This window comes from Megalobrama amblycephala, linkage group LG10 (assembly GCF_018812025.1).
Source record: "Megalobrama amblycephala isolate DHTTF-2021 linkage group LG10, ASM1881202v1, whole genome shotgun sequence".
Taxonomy (NCBI): Eukaryota; Metazoa; Chordata; class Actinopteri; order Cypriniformes; family Xenocyprididae; genus Megalobrama; species Megalobrama amblycephala.
In genome coordinates, this window is record NC_063053.1 from 20,083,989 (window position 1) to 20,098,693 (window position 14,705).

The following is a 14,705-nucleotide window of genomic DNA, read 5'->3' on the forward strand; positions in this document are numbered from 1 at the left end:
TTCATTAGCTTTTAGCTTAACTACATAGTTGAGCACTTTTATAATATCCATTGCTTTAAAACATCTGTTTCGCAGCATTTTAATATGAGGAATAAAAGATAGTTTGTTATCAAAATTAAGCCCTAGGAATTTTGTCTCTTTTACGACTTTTATAAGTTCTCTTTCTAAAAAAAGCTCTGGATCTATGTGCATAGACCGCAGAAAACAGAAATGCATACATACAGTTTTTGATTTAGAAAATTTAAAGCCATTTTTAACAGAACAGTCATACATTTTATTTATACATTTTGTATTTGTCTTTCAATTACGTTCATATTTTTTCCTTTATAACAAATACACACATCATCTACATATAAACTACGAAATATATTAGACCCCATAACACTTACAATACCATTAATTTTAATACTAAAAAGAGTTACTGAAAGTATACTTCCTTGAGGCACTCCTGATTCTTGTAAGTCAGATAATACATTTCTTACTCGAACATGAAAAACTCTATTGGATAAAAAATTTGAAATAAAAATGGGTAAATGCCCCCTAAAACCCATATCATACAAATCTTTTAAAATACCATACCTCCACGTAGTATCATAAGCTTTTTTATTATTACAGTTTAAACTGTTTTCTATTTTAGTATCTTGTAAAATGTCATTTATTCCAGTGATGACGAAGCTGAATTTTCAGCATCATTACTTCATTCTTCATTGTCACATGGTCCTTCATAAATCATTCTGATATATATATATCTTTTTAATATCAATGTTGAAAATGGTTGTTCTACTTCATATTTTTGTGTAAACCATGATCTTTATTTTTCAGGATTCTTTGATGAATGGAAAGCTCCAAAGACATGTTTATTTAAAATAGAATATTTTAATCGGTGTAAAAGTCTTTACTGTCACGTACACGGAACAGTTCCTACACATGCAGACTTCTGAAATACCTTTGTCTAGAAACAAATCATAGTTTAAAAACAAATTTAAGGTCTTTTTCCATTTTCTACACCACTAAACCTAACCCTACTGTATATAAACAGTACATTCACAAATGAGTCAAGAGTGTCTACAAATGTATGTGTTCATCAAACACAACACAGAACAAGAACTGTTTTCAATTACAAATGGCCTTGCCAAAGGACTTACTTCATCGCTCAGGACGCTGCATGGGCTCTTTATGTGCCGTGCGAGACACACAAAACCTCAGAAGGTCCCCTCCACATTTCTGTGGGAAAACACTTACTCATGGCGAATGGCTTTATTCTTGGTAACTTTATACACACCATTTTGTATCTGTGTCTGTCATCCAGGTTGAGTGAATGGTCCTCATTGAATTAGTGGGAAAATCCCATGATTCTTGCTTTTGTTGCTATGGAAAGGGCTGTTCTCAGTCTCTATGGACTGTTGCACTTCAATCAAACACAATCCAGTTTTATGAAGGCAGGAAAAAGGACTGTTTTTCTATTTAACGGTTTGTTCTCATAAACATGTCCAGTGAGGCTGATTGTTCACAGTAATGACCAGCTTTACTCAGCAGGAGCAGCGGGTTTGTTAGAGTATGATTGGTGGTTGCAACTGAACTGCGGAGTTCTGCACACTATCTGATGATATAAAACATTTCCAAGAGTGCTGAAATAACAGTCCAACAGCACTGGAACTTTTTAAACTGTTTGTATCACTTTGCTTATTGATTTTCGTGTTATATTAGTGGTGGGGATTTTACAATGACGCTTTCTGCAGGCCACATCACAAGTGACTGAACATTGTTGGAAAAAAAGGTTCAATGGGGTTCTATATAAAGGGTTCTTGGCTTAAAAAAAAAAAAAATTATTCCTAAGATTATATATACAGAGATTCACGTAGGCTTCTAATGTAATATTCTATGCCATTTTGTAGTATAAATAATGAAAATTCTGAAAATTCCAAAATTATGAGAAAAAAATTAAAGGTATAATTTGTAGGACCTGCCACTAGAGGGCGCACTACCAAAACAATAACAATCGCGTGGTTTGATGACGCTAAGAAGGTGCGTGAAATGGTGGGATTTGTTGTCTTCTACCCAACCGCTGACGGCCATCAATCAGACGGAAAGATAAATCATGGATTTAACGGATGAGGTAAAGTTTTATAAATGTATAAACTATGGATCAGACGCGTCCTCGCGCGGGTCTAGAGACGCGATGCCCCGCGTTTGGCTTGTATACCCCATAATACTAATCGTGCTGATCGTTATAATAGCCTATGTTTTCTGTAAAGATACGAATCAAAACAACTCACCTGTCGAGTAAAACACAAGCGAGATCGGCATCTCTTTCTAGGTGAAGTTTGTCGCGAAGCTCTCTCCATCTAGAAAATGCAACACCGATATTGATCCTCGCTCTTTCTCTCCTCTTGTCCCAAACTCTTCTTGGGTCGTTTGGTTGGCCCGTACGCTTACATTTACGGGAGCTGTCCTTGTCGACAGAACCAGCGGCAGATGGTAAACAGTAATTATGTTCCATAAATAAGTAACACAATCCACCATAAAACGTGCAAGAAGTAAATAAGGAACTGCTTGAAGCAAGCTAGTGGTTTGCTGGACGCTAGACACTACTTCCGCATTTGTCCATGACACTGTTGTCATGTGGTTTCTACGTCAGTAAAGGTGGTAACAAACATAGACATATAATAAACATTTTTATTTTTGTTTATTATATGTCTATGGTAACAAAGGGTAACTGACGTCATTGACAGGCGACTGCACTGCCCCGTGTCACTGTTTAGAATGGGAATTTTCTCATGATTTACAAGTAGTTGAAAACATTAGAGATAGGGTGTTGTTAGTAATCAGCTGGACAAAATATATAACACTAGCCTAGTGGTTTTTGGATATTTTACTGCGAATATCTTACAAATTGTACCTTTAACGCTGCGTCTGAATTTGCCAACTTATAGAAGCATAGAAGTAATGTGAGTTGAGTAGATTCATAGTATTCATAAAACAGTAGGTGAAAAGTATACCCAGATGGCCAACTACTTCTGGCGAGATTCAAAAGTGTGCATTCGATGGACACTTTACTATCCCATGAGGCCACGGGAGAGGATTTGTGAATGGAAGTAAATCCGTGCAACTGACACCGTAGGTCACATGCAATGACAACATGTTTCAAACCAAATGCAGAACCTACTGTACTATACCAGGGGTGTCAAAACCTGCTCCTGGATGGACCCTGTCCTGTAGAGTTTTGCTCCAACTCCAATTAAACACACCTGAACCAGCTAATCAAGGCATACTAGAAACTTCCAGACAGGTGTGTTGAGGCAAGTTGGAGCTAAACTCTGCTGGACAGTGGCCCTCCAGGAGCAGGTTTGGACACTACAGTATGCGATTTCGAACGCAGAGGAATATGTTGAACACTTCATGTCACAGCTTTAAGTAGGCTACGTAGCGGAAGGCTATTGAGCTTCCGGCGGACAGGCGGACGCATCATTTTGTGGCCATACGCATCGATTTCCAATGCATGACGCAGTGACAAAAGAGGAAGTGCAGAGTATAGAGCAAAACAAAACACCGGTCACGAATTAGAAGTCTAAAACAAGAATTTTTAACGAGAAATGTTGGAGGATTTCGATATAAGAGAAGACGAAGCTGGAGTTTGTTGCAAAAAAACTTTTTTTTTTAAACGCGAGAGGCGTCTAAACTTACGATACTCCTACATCTTGCGTCATACGTAGTGTCAGGGGTTACTCTTGTGGTGCAAGTCGACTTGCACAGTATGCGTAAGGTTGTCTAGTTATTTTAGTTAATAAAGTTCACAGTCTTTCTTACAAAAACCCATCGCTCTGCTTAAGAAGGCCTTTATTAACCCCCTGGAGCCGTATGGATTATTTTTATGATGGATGGATGCATTCATTCACTACCATAATAATGCTTGGAAGCACCAGGATATATTTAAAAAAATATATCTCTGATTGTGTTTGTCTGAAAGAAGATTGTCATATACATATACCTGGGATGACTTAAGGGTGAGTAAATCATGGGATAATTTTTTGGGTGAACTATCCCTTTAAGGGAAGCTGATCCTAGGTCAGTGCTACAACACAATGTCTGATGTGAGCATGGAAAAATAACAGAAAATGCACACAATCTCACAAATAGGGTCCTTGCAGTTGATGACTGCACATGGTATATCGATCAAATGCTAAACAAAAGCATGTATAATTGACTGAAGATGTCTATCTCTTCCACAGCTTTAACTGAACAGCCAGCAGGCCAACGGACAGCCAGAAGGCCTGTTTTCACTTATGTCTGTTAAACACACTTACCCACATCACTCTTCTTCCACTGGAGCGTACACACACACACACACACACATACGTCATTATACAAATTTGTGTCCTGATATGTCACAAAAACACACACACACTCACACACACACACCTCATTATTTGTCCTCTGAGGACCTGTTATAAAATTCTTTTACATGTGAAAGCTTTACTGTTTTCTATGGACAAACACCAGCATAAAATAGGCCTATCTGCCCGGCCTCACACAAACACAGTGAAGCTATGATTTATAATAAATCAGATCTCTCTTTCTCTATAACTACATCATTCATCCCTTTGTATATAGGTTGCTCTTTCATAGCTCAGGAAACATAATTGAATTCTCTTAACTTTTTTCTCAGTATAAACTTATTTGACTCTTGGATGTTTCTTATAATACCATAGAAGAAATAAAAATGTCACAAATGAGACAACTTTTGACATTTAAAATTATGCGTGATGCAATATATTGAAATTTTAGACCTTTGATTGCATGGTTTGGGACATTGTTGAGATCTTCTGAAAATGTGAGATTATTGTGGTCTTTTATTCTAGAGAGAATATGTTTTATTGCACTTTTCCTCCATGACAGCAGGGGGCGTCATGTTACTTTCAGAGCTACACAAAGAAAAGAAAAAGCATGTTTTAACTAAGACATTTTAAAAGTAAGTGCAAATCACCCTTCAATACAAGGCATCAAGTAACTGTGCAATCTACTGCTGTAATTATGTGTGAGAAAAAAAAAAAAAACAATTATATTGATGTTATTCCTATGGAGCAAGCCTACGTTTTGTGGTTAAGGAGAGGTAATGTGTGTAAAATCTTTAAAATCTGATGAACTGATCTTCATCACTTAATAAAATTCAAGGCAAAACATGCAGGATACAAGAACTACAAAGAATAAAGAATCAAGCTGTTTATTTACATATTGTCTATAATGATATTAAAGATTATAAACAATAATCTGAGTACAGAATAATAGAATCTACTACATTTTTTTTTGTCAGCAAACACAGATGACGTAGGAAAGCATGCAAATGTAAATCTACTAAAAAATGTCCTTGTCTCCAATAAAAAAAAGCACAAAACAAAAGATATGCATTGCATATATTGACTCAAGAGGTAATGGCATTGTTATTTGAGGGTTAATATTTTAAACGTTTAATCATAAAGATTTGTGATTATGTGGATAATGAATTCATTTAATCAGGTCTGTGATTATATTTTTATTTTAAACAGAATATGTTGGAGTATTCTGGAGTGCTATCATAGCTTCTAATGCAATGTTGAAGGGTACATTGAGACCTTCTGATGATCATGTAGCAAAACATACTCTCTGGTAACATTTTCACCTGAAGTGATTTTGATTATTTCGCTGTCTGCATGTATGACAAATCTGTAGCAGAACTTTAGAGCACTGCTTCTGGTAAGGTATTGCTTTATGAGAAAGTCTAGACATGCTATCAAACCATGACATGTGGGCTTCTCTTTCTGCAGCCAGACTTTTTTGCTCAGCAAACTCTCAGCAGTGATGTTGTCAAGCTTTAACTGACACTTTGTTTCCACAGTTGGGCCTGGACCATGACATTTGGTGCTGTAGGTGACTGAGAACCTGTTGCATATAATGTCTAGTCTTGTCAGACCCTCTTTAGGAACAGCTTCTTGAGCCTGTGTAAAACAGGATTTAAACTCATCTTGGCAAGAGTGGTTGAAAAAGTGACAGGCATCAATGGAATACTTTGAGACTTTTTCACTATATAAGTCGTGGATACAGACATTCACCAAGACTTGCATATTTTCTGATGTTACAGTAAAAATCACCTGTTTACTCGCACCAATTTGTACACAAGAGTAGTTTCCTTTAACCAACAACTTTGAGTTCTGTTGTAGAGGATGTTTTCGAAGGAATCTCTCAGCAAAGTCCAAGTTGGAGAGAAGGGTGTTGTCTGAAAAGTTCTTTTCCTTAAGTTCACGCATCACAGACATTATGCTTTCCGTGTCAGGTTTTAAAGAGAGATAACATCTTGGGAAAATAAATAAATAAATAAATTACACATTTATGCATTTATGTTTAACTTCCTCTTGCAGATTATAATCATTTTCAGAGTGTACTTACAATGAAGTGTCCATTGAGAAGGTGGAGAGATTTCTATAGCAGGCCAAGCTCACCCCGAAGATCCACACTGTCATCATATACAGCAGTCATTCATGAGGAACAATTTACAGTCATTATCTCAAAATAATTATCTCATTATCTCAGGGTTATCAGAAGTGGAGGGGTCTTTTAACCCTGAAGTGATGAAAATAATCAATCATGTTTATTACATATAGCAGAATGTTTTCCTAAATCTCCCTTCTCATTTACTACCTTCTCAAAAGACTGTGATGTCATTTGAAAAGTTCATTTGTTTCGGTGAGTATGGTGGACCAAGCCTGCAAAAACAATAACTAAATAAATATGCAAATTAATATAAGAAATGTAAAAAAACAAAAATACATAAACATAAATAAATATACAAGGAAATGTAAAAAATAAATAAATGAGTATTTATACTTTTATTTCCTTATTTATGTATAATTGCATTAATTTATGTATATATGTATTTATGTCTAATACTATTTTTTTTATGTAATACTATTTGTCTGTATGTTAATGAGGCAGACACAAACTTAAGAAAATTATAAATTAAAATTTAGTACTTGACATATATGATGATTCATATTTAATAATGTTTGAATAAAATGCCCCTGGAAATCAATTATAGGGGGAAATACCACATCTTAAAGGAACACTCCACTTTTTTTGAAAATAGGCTCATTTTCCAACTCCCCTAGAGTTAAACAGTTGAGTTTTACCGTTTTCGAATCCATTCAGCCGATCTCCGGGTCTGGCGGTACCACCTTTAGCATAGCTTAGCATAGTTAATTGAATCTGATGAGACCGTTAGCATCTCGCTCAAAAATGTCCAAAGAGTTTTGATATTTTTCCTATTTAAAACTTGACTCTTCTGTAGTTACATTGTGTACTAAGACCGACGGAAAATGAAAGGTTGTGATTTTCTAGGCCGATATGGCTAGGAGCTATACTCTCAATCCGGTGTAATAATCAAGGAACTTTGCTGCCGTACCTTGGGTGCAGCAGGCGCAATGATATTACGCAGTGTCTCTCACAAATGTCTCCATGGTTGCAAGGCACGCTCCCTATGCAAACAGGGCGTCACAGGCGCTGCGTAATATCATTGCGCCTGCTACACCCAAGGTACGGCAGCAAAGTTCCTTGATCATTACGCCAGAATGAGAGTATAGTTCCTAGCCATATCGGCCTAGAAAATCACAACTTTTCATTTTTCGTCAGTCTTAGTACACGATGTAACTACAGAAGAGTCAAGTTTTAAATAGGAAAAATATCGAAACTCTTTGGTCATTTTTGAGCGAGATGCTAACGGTCTAATCAGATTCAATGAACTATGCTAAGCTATGCTAAGCTATGCTAAAAGTGGTACCACCAGACCTGGAGGTCGGCTGAATGGATTCAAAAACGGTAAAACTCAACTGTTTGAGCCTATTTTCCAAAAAAGTGGAGTGTCTGCTGCTGTCAACATTGTTTTTGAAAGTAATGCTGTGTTCACGCCACCTCGTATTTACCGGAATCTTGAAATTACAATATGTTATGTTATATTCTGAGCTGTTCATGTCCTTTGGTCCTTGGACTGGGAATTATGTGTTTCCATGGCACCACTATCAACACCTAAATGAATCTACAGCGGTCAGGTGGGAGCTTTCAGAAAACTCCCATCTTACAAGATGTAATTACGAGCTCTACGAGAACGTGAACGAATTACGAGGCCGTGTGAATGCACCTTTATATTAAAAATGCAGTTGGCTCAAATCTGAAAAGACAGGACAGGTGCTTTTTGAATGGGCATGATGCTTCTGCGTAGCTACATATCTACAATGCATGGTGCAAGATGTGTGTCTCACTAGCTGCGTTCACATGCACCTTTTGTTTGAATAATTCCAATTGATGACTTGTGATTAATCAGTAGGCTATCTAAGAGCAGCATCTATGCAAATATGCGTTATATATTTTAAGCATTTGAATTGTCACGTTATGCATGCAAAATTAGGAAACGCAAATGTAGGCTACTGTATTTGCAGCTGCGTTTCAAACGCATTGATCAATATGCTTGCATTGACTTCAGCGAAATATGCACTGATTTCTCTCCGCGTTCTGAGCTGGTGTGTGAGTCTCATCGACAATAAACGCAAGCTCGTATCAGCCCCATCTAGTGAATTTACATTAAATGTGATTAATAGTGGATAATTTCATGCGCTTCCGTGTCAAAGTAGCCTATCAGATTTGTTGAAGGAAGATGCGGTTCATGTGTGCCAAGACATTTCAGAAAACACGACCAGGTGATGTTTTTCGACTATGTCCGGAATAAAGATGGTAACCCTATAGGACACATCCCACACAGCAGGAGACTCCTATGCGGATCCACATTCAAGTTGCCAAACCCGCGTGACTGTCACATTCTACTGTCAATCAGCGAATCCTGAGCGGACCCATGTCGGATCCGCAGACACGCACGCACCTTTACTGTAACGGTTGTATCAATCGGTTGTATCAAACCGCGGAGGTAAGGTTTTAATTGCGGATGCGTCACTGCGCGCAAGTAGACACCGATACGGGTCCGTTCGCGGATACGTTCCGGAAGCCGCGATACCTTACGCGAGTTCTTTTGCTGTGAGGGATACAGTTAGGGTGATATTAAATGATTTAAACCGTGATATAAGATTTTGAATGAATTGCCCATCTTGACTAAGTCATTCAATCCCTGTGCGACAACTTGTAAACGCATGTCCAAGCCTCTCAATATTATTTCGTTTAGTCACACAAGGTGTCCTGTGGCCTCAAAGATTCAGCACTGAACTCTGAGCTCGATTGCTGAGGTCTGATGTAAAACGATCTCATTAGCATACAGACAAAGAAATGTATAAATAAATAAATGTGGAAATAAAATGTGGAAATAAATAAATGCATAGCCAAAATAATGTGGGAAAAAAACAATTATACATAAATAAGGAAATAAAAGTATAAATAGGCCTACTCATTTAATTATTATTATTATTTTTTACATCTCCTTGTATATTTATTTGTGTGTTTATTTATTTATTTACATTTCTTCTTATATATGTATTTACGTATTGATTTATTGTTTTTGCAGGTTTGGTCCTTCATAGCTGAGCAGTGTGGAAACAGTTTACAGACCCAACTAACAATTTTTGGTTCCCAGAACGTTCCGGGAACGTTCGTTTCTGGTTCCCAGAACAAAGATTCTAACGTTCCCTGTTGGTTCTCCAGTAAAGTTTTCTTTACGGAAATAGAACGTTCCCGCAACGTTCTGGGAACGTTAGGTTATAAAATGAACTCAAAAAATAACCTACAGGGAACGTTCTGGGAACGTTCTCCTTAGGTTGTAAAATGATCCCAAAAAAAGAACCTGCAGGGAATGTTCCCAGAACGTTCTCTTTAGGTTATAAAAATAAAACCAAAAAATAACCAACAGGGAACGTTCTGGGAACGTTCTCTTTAGGTTATAAAATAAAACCAAAAAATAACCAACAGGGAACGTTCTGGGAAAGTTCTATTTAGGTTATAAAATGATCCCAAAAAAGAACCTGCAGGGAACGTTCTGGGAACGTTCTCTTTAGGTTTAAAAAGGGAACCAATAGAGAACGTTCTCAGAACGTTCTTATTTGGTTCCCCCAAAAAATAACCAAACGGGAACCATATGGGAACGTTAGGGGAAAGTTCTGTGTTTACTGGGGAGGTCCATTTTAAAATTACAAGTTTACATATAAATAGAAGAAATTAATATTTGAAATATTAGAAAGCAGCCTAGCCTAGGTTATATTCATCCTTATAACTTTAAGATAATTTTACTTTGAATAATCCAGTTGTTTTAATTATAGTTTGACTGAATTTTCATCAGTGTTATCAGATCTCTTACAGAAAATTAGGCTATTTAAAATACTGTGCGAAACGTTTTGTAGTTTGTGGTAGGCTAGGCTACTTAAAATATCCGGGAACAGAAAAATGGACAGACTTACCGTCCTAGATCTTTGTCCAGTGGTCAAATGAAAGCTAGCTTTTTTGATTTCAGCAAATGTTGTTCTCAGCGCTTCGTTGATGTTTGAGCTCGCAGGCTCTTGCAGCACCACTATAACGGTAAATTTCGGTTTCACAAAGCGTTTTCTGGTAAAACGTCAGTTTCGTTTTCTGAGTCAAGGAAGAGGGGAAACAGAAGTCCACTCCCTGTGTTTCACTGCAAATAAGCAAATACACATAGAGCCGGTGCTTTATGTTTAAGAGACAATATACACCGATCAGACATTATGACCACTGACATGTGAAGTAAATAACATTGATTATCTCTTCATCACGGCTCCTGTTAGTGGGTGGGATATATTAGGCAGCAAGCGAACATGTTGTCCTCAAAGTTGACGTGTTAGAAGCAGGAAAAATGTATAATGTATAATTTTAATAATTATGTTGCGGTCTCTGTGAATAATGTTAGCCTATATATGGTGTCCTGATCACTTCTGAAAGCTCTTATATAAGTATATCTCTAACTTTACCTTTTGATTGAGATCAGGAAGAGAATGTCTCACCTCTAGCTGCTGCGTCTCTCTGCTGTGTCTGTGTTTTGAGGTGGTGGACAGATGTCAGGTAGGTGGATAAACACCACATTGTTTATGATGAATCTGTGTTTTCTCTGCACACAAACCTTTTTTTTTATATCCATCACATTTCTGTTTTGATCAAGTCTTTTTTTTTCTTTTTTTTTGAACGAACATACAGGATCAGGGAAATAAAGTGTGGTTGTGTCTGTTACAATGAATAATCCATTAAATTAATAATACATTAAAAGAACGGAAAACAAATATCCTGAGTTTGCATACATCAATATGAAATAAAGAAAAGAAACCATCTAGGTTCATCCAATCACAACACAACATATTCCCATAAGCAACACACATTCATTACAGTAGGCTACATGAAACATGTCAGTGCAGATGACTGCAACATTATGAAAGACCTTGATATTAATTTTATGTGTTTTAATAGAACTGGACAAGATTCTGATGACTCAGTTCTGTATTACTCAGCAGAACTGTTTTAGATGCAGTATCTATTGTGATGTCTATCTGTGACCCATGGCCAGTTTTTAGTAAACAATAACTGTTTATCGGTATAACCAGTCAGCTAAATGAAAAGATCAAAGCGAGAAGCGCTTTTAAAAATACTGTAACTATTTTAACTGTTTTTTTTAAAGGGTTAGTTCACCCAAAAATGAAACTTCTATCATTAATCACTCACCCTCATGTTGTTCTACACCCGTAAGACCATGGTTCATCTTCAGAATCCGGAGGTATATGACTCATCCATAGACAGCAATATAATCACCACTTTTAAGGTCCAGAAAGGTACTAAAGACATCGTTAAAACCGTCGACGTGACTGACTGCAGTCGTTCAACCTTAATTTTATGAAGCGACGAGAATACTTTTTGTGTGCAAAAACTTCATAAAATTAAAGTTGAGCCACTACAGTCACGTCGACTGTTTTAACGATGTCTTTAGCACCTTTCTGGACCTTGAAAGTGTCGGTTAAATTGCTGTCTATGGACAAATCATATGCCTCTGGATTTCATCAAAAATATCTTAATTTGTGTGCTTAAGATGAATGACGGTCTTACAGGTGTGGAACGACATGAGGGTGAGTAATTAGTGAAGTTCACAACGTAATTTCGGGAGGAGTGAACCCATCTAATCTTTAAATTAGTGAAACTCAAACATAATCTCAAGAGGAGGGAACCCTAATCTTTCAATTACATCCAGAGCATATAAGCAGCTACTCACCCTGCTCTGGCATCAGTTGTTTCGATATCCCTCCACCTCCCCAACTCCACCACATAAATTAAGCATCTCATCTATCGTACTCCTCTTTCATGCAATAGTAGTCCCTGGGGGGTATATCCAAGCTCGAGTTGAAGCTGCTTCCTCGAGCCCCTCCACAGCGGACAGCAAGCCAAATACGCTTAACCTTATTAGCTTAAAGATTTTATGAGGAAACGAACTCGTGAAATGACAGAAATTTCATTTTTGGGTGAACTAACCCTTAAACTTCAACCACATGCCCTCTCTCTAAAACACTGCCCTGGGGTCGGCCAACAGAAGTGATCGGTCTTGATGCAGTAAGAGAGAAGGACAACTGATAGATGGCATCTGCCTGTATAAAATCAACATTGAAATAAACTGTGAATCAGCATTAAAGATCATTACAATGTTAATATGCATGAAGTGACGTTGTTCAATATTTAAATGCACACATACTGCATTGTTGGTTTTATCACTTGTTGTGGTGTTGCGCTCGGTAGCTCCACCCATGTGAAATCTGGTCTAAAATCTTGCTTAATGGAATTATGTTCTGATTGTCTATTGTTCCGCGTCATGCTTTTCAATTTCAGACAAATCACATCTCACACACTCATGGCAATTTGTAACTATTTTACATTTTGGTGAATTGGTGGCCAATTTGTATGTATTTGTGTAACCTCATTTGTACGTTATCATCCGACCTTCTTATGGCCCAGTGGGGGTTAGATTTAGGGTTGGGGTTAAGTTTTTTTCTAAAAGTCAAACATTTGTCGCCAAATCATATGCACGACTTAAATGGTTATTTTCTTACAATGTTTCTGATGAGATGTTTTAAAGCAACAAACAGAAGGAGCAGATAAGCAATGAAACTGGAAGAAAAGAAAAAGAGAACAAAAAAATAGGAATTCAACCAGTGATGAGGGGGGAAAGGGGCAGGGTGAAAGCTGCTGTTGAATGCCTTTTGATCTAAAACCTCTGCCTGGCAAGGGGCAGTTGCCATGGTAACTCTGAACTGCCAAAGATATGTGTTGATGGATGACAGTTGAGCCAGCATTAGACAGATTCTACGCCTGGAAGAACAGAAGGAGAGAGAGAGAGTAGAGGCATCATGCTCCTCTGCTCCTCTATTAGTGTTGACAATGACATGATGCTTGTCATACTGTGCATCACAACACACCCACACACAGTTCCTCTCTCTCAAACTGCCATGGTGCCCCAGGGAGGGTGAGGTGAATGCTGAGGCCGGCTGTCATGGTTGAAATTAGGCTAATGTGACATTTAAGTGCATTCAGCAAGTGTGATGCTTTTTTGTTTATGTCTTGTTTGTTTAATAGTGTGTAAATTCTGCAAATAACATTCTTCCTGATGAGAAACGTCTCTCCCTGTCTGATAGCTCCCGAATCCTGTATCATTAGTCAGACCGGGAACACTTTTCTCAAATAATACAAAACCGGAGCCAGACCTGTCATTATAGAGATATGAAAAAGGAGATTGGTTGGGGGAAGTGAGCGAGAAAATGATTGAACTACAACAATATGTTAGGAAAGAAGGGTTCAGGAGTGCCTGAGAAAGACAAAACATTTGGTAATGAGAAAAAGGGCAAGAGTGACAAATCAATATTGCTTCTTTAATTTTTTATCTTTATAAGGCTAAATGGCTTACGAGTAGAGATTGGCCGATATTGACTTTCTATATGTTTATGTGCCTGATAACCGATATACAGAACCAATATATATATTATTTTGGTTTTTGACAGTTATAACAGCATTGAACTGAACAAAACTGTTATTTCTGTAATTTCACTCCCTCCTTGCATTCCCACCAAACACACTTCTACATCAATAAATAAAGGGGTCTAAAAAGAGTGCAAAAAATAAAACAAAGTGCTCTGTCACAAAAGTGTCTCTTTTAAATAAAAGCTTAAACAAAAAGATAACAAATATAACATAATTCTAATTTCTCTCATTTTACTCCCCAAATCCTCATGTCTCTTTCCAGGTATGTTTTCACATGGATGCTTTAAAATGTAATTGTCTTTTCATATCTAATCCCTATTTTACTCGAATGTTTCTAAAGCGGGTAAATATAGCCTAATATTTATTGTCACAATGACAGAAATCACTTTGAATTATTATCACTCGATGTTCCAGTTATCTGTGCCCTCTTGTCCGGCATTTTCTGCCTTGGCTGGTTCTGCTTTGCATGCCTCGCCTTTTTAATGAATCTCACATTAGTTGCGATACATACACATTTGTTAATTGATTAAGAAAGCACAATTCCCTTCCCCTTCTTGTTGTCAATAGTATTTGTTGTCCCTACATTTTTATTGGTACACTGGTTATATCGGTTATATATCTGTTAGACACTCTGCTCTCTGATTTATATTCGATTCATATGTCCTCACCTTAACACCCAGATACACTCACACACATACACATGCACATGCACGCGTACACGT

At 37.3% G+C, this 14,705-nt stretch overlaps 1 long non-coding RNA gene across 3 annotated transcripts; it reads right to left on the minus strand.

Annotated features, from left to right (window-relative positions):
• Positions 1–5,207: 5,207 nt before the first annotated feature.
• On the minus strand, positions 5,208–11,076 carry LOC125277079. Of its 3 annotated transcripts, XR_007186805.1 has the most exons (5): positions 10,980–11,075; positions 10,419–10,633; positions 6,421–6,487; positions 6,126–6,327; positions 5,208–5,972 (listed from the first exon to the last, which is right to left on the minus strand). It is a non-coding gene; the product is annotated as an uncharacterized LOC125277079 (long non-coding RNA). The 3 variants fall into 3 exon arrangements; XR_007186803.1 differs by having other exon boundaries at positions 5,208–6,327; positions 10,980–11,076; XR_007186804.1 differs by lacking the exon at positions 10,980–11,075 and adding an exon at positions 10,947–10,964 and having other exon boundaries at positions 5,208–6,327.
• Between the last annotated feature and the right edge of the window lie 3,629 nt (positions 11,077–14,705).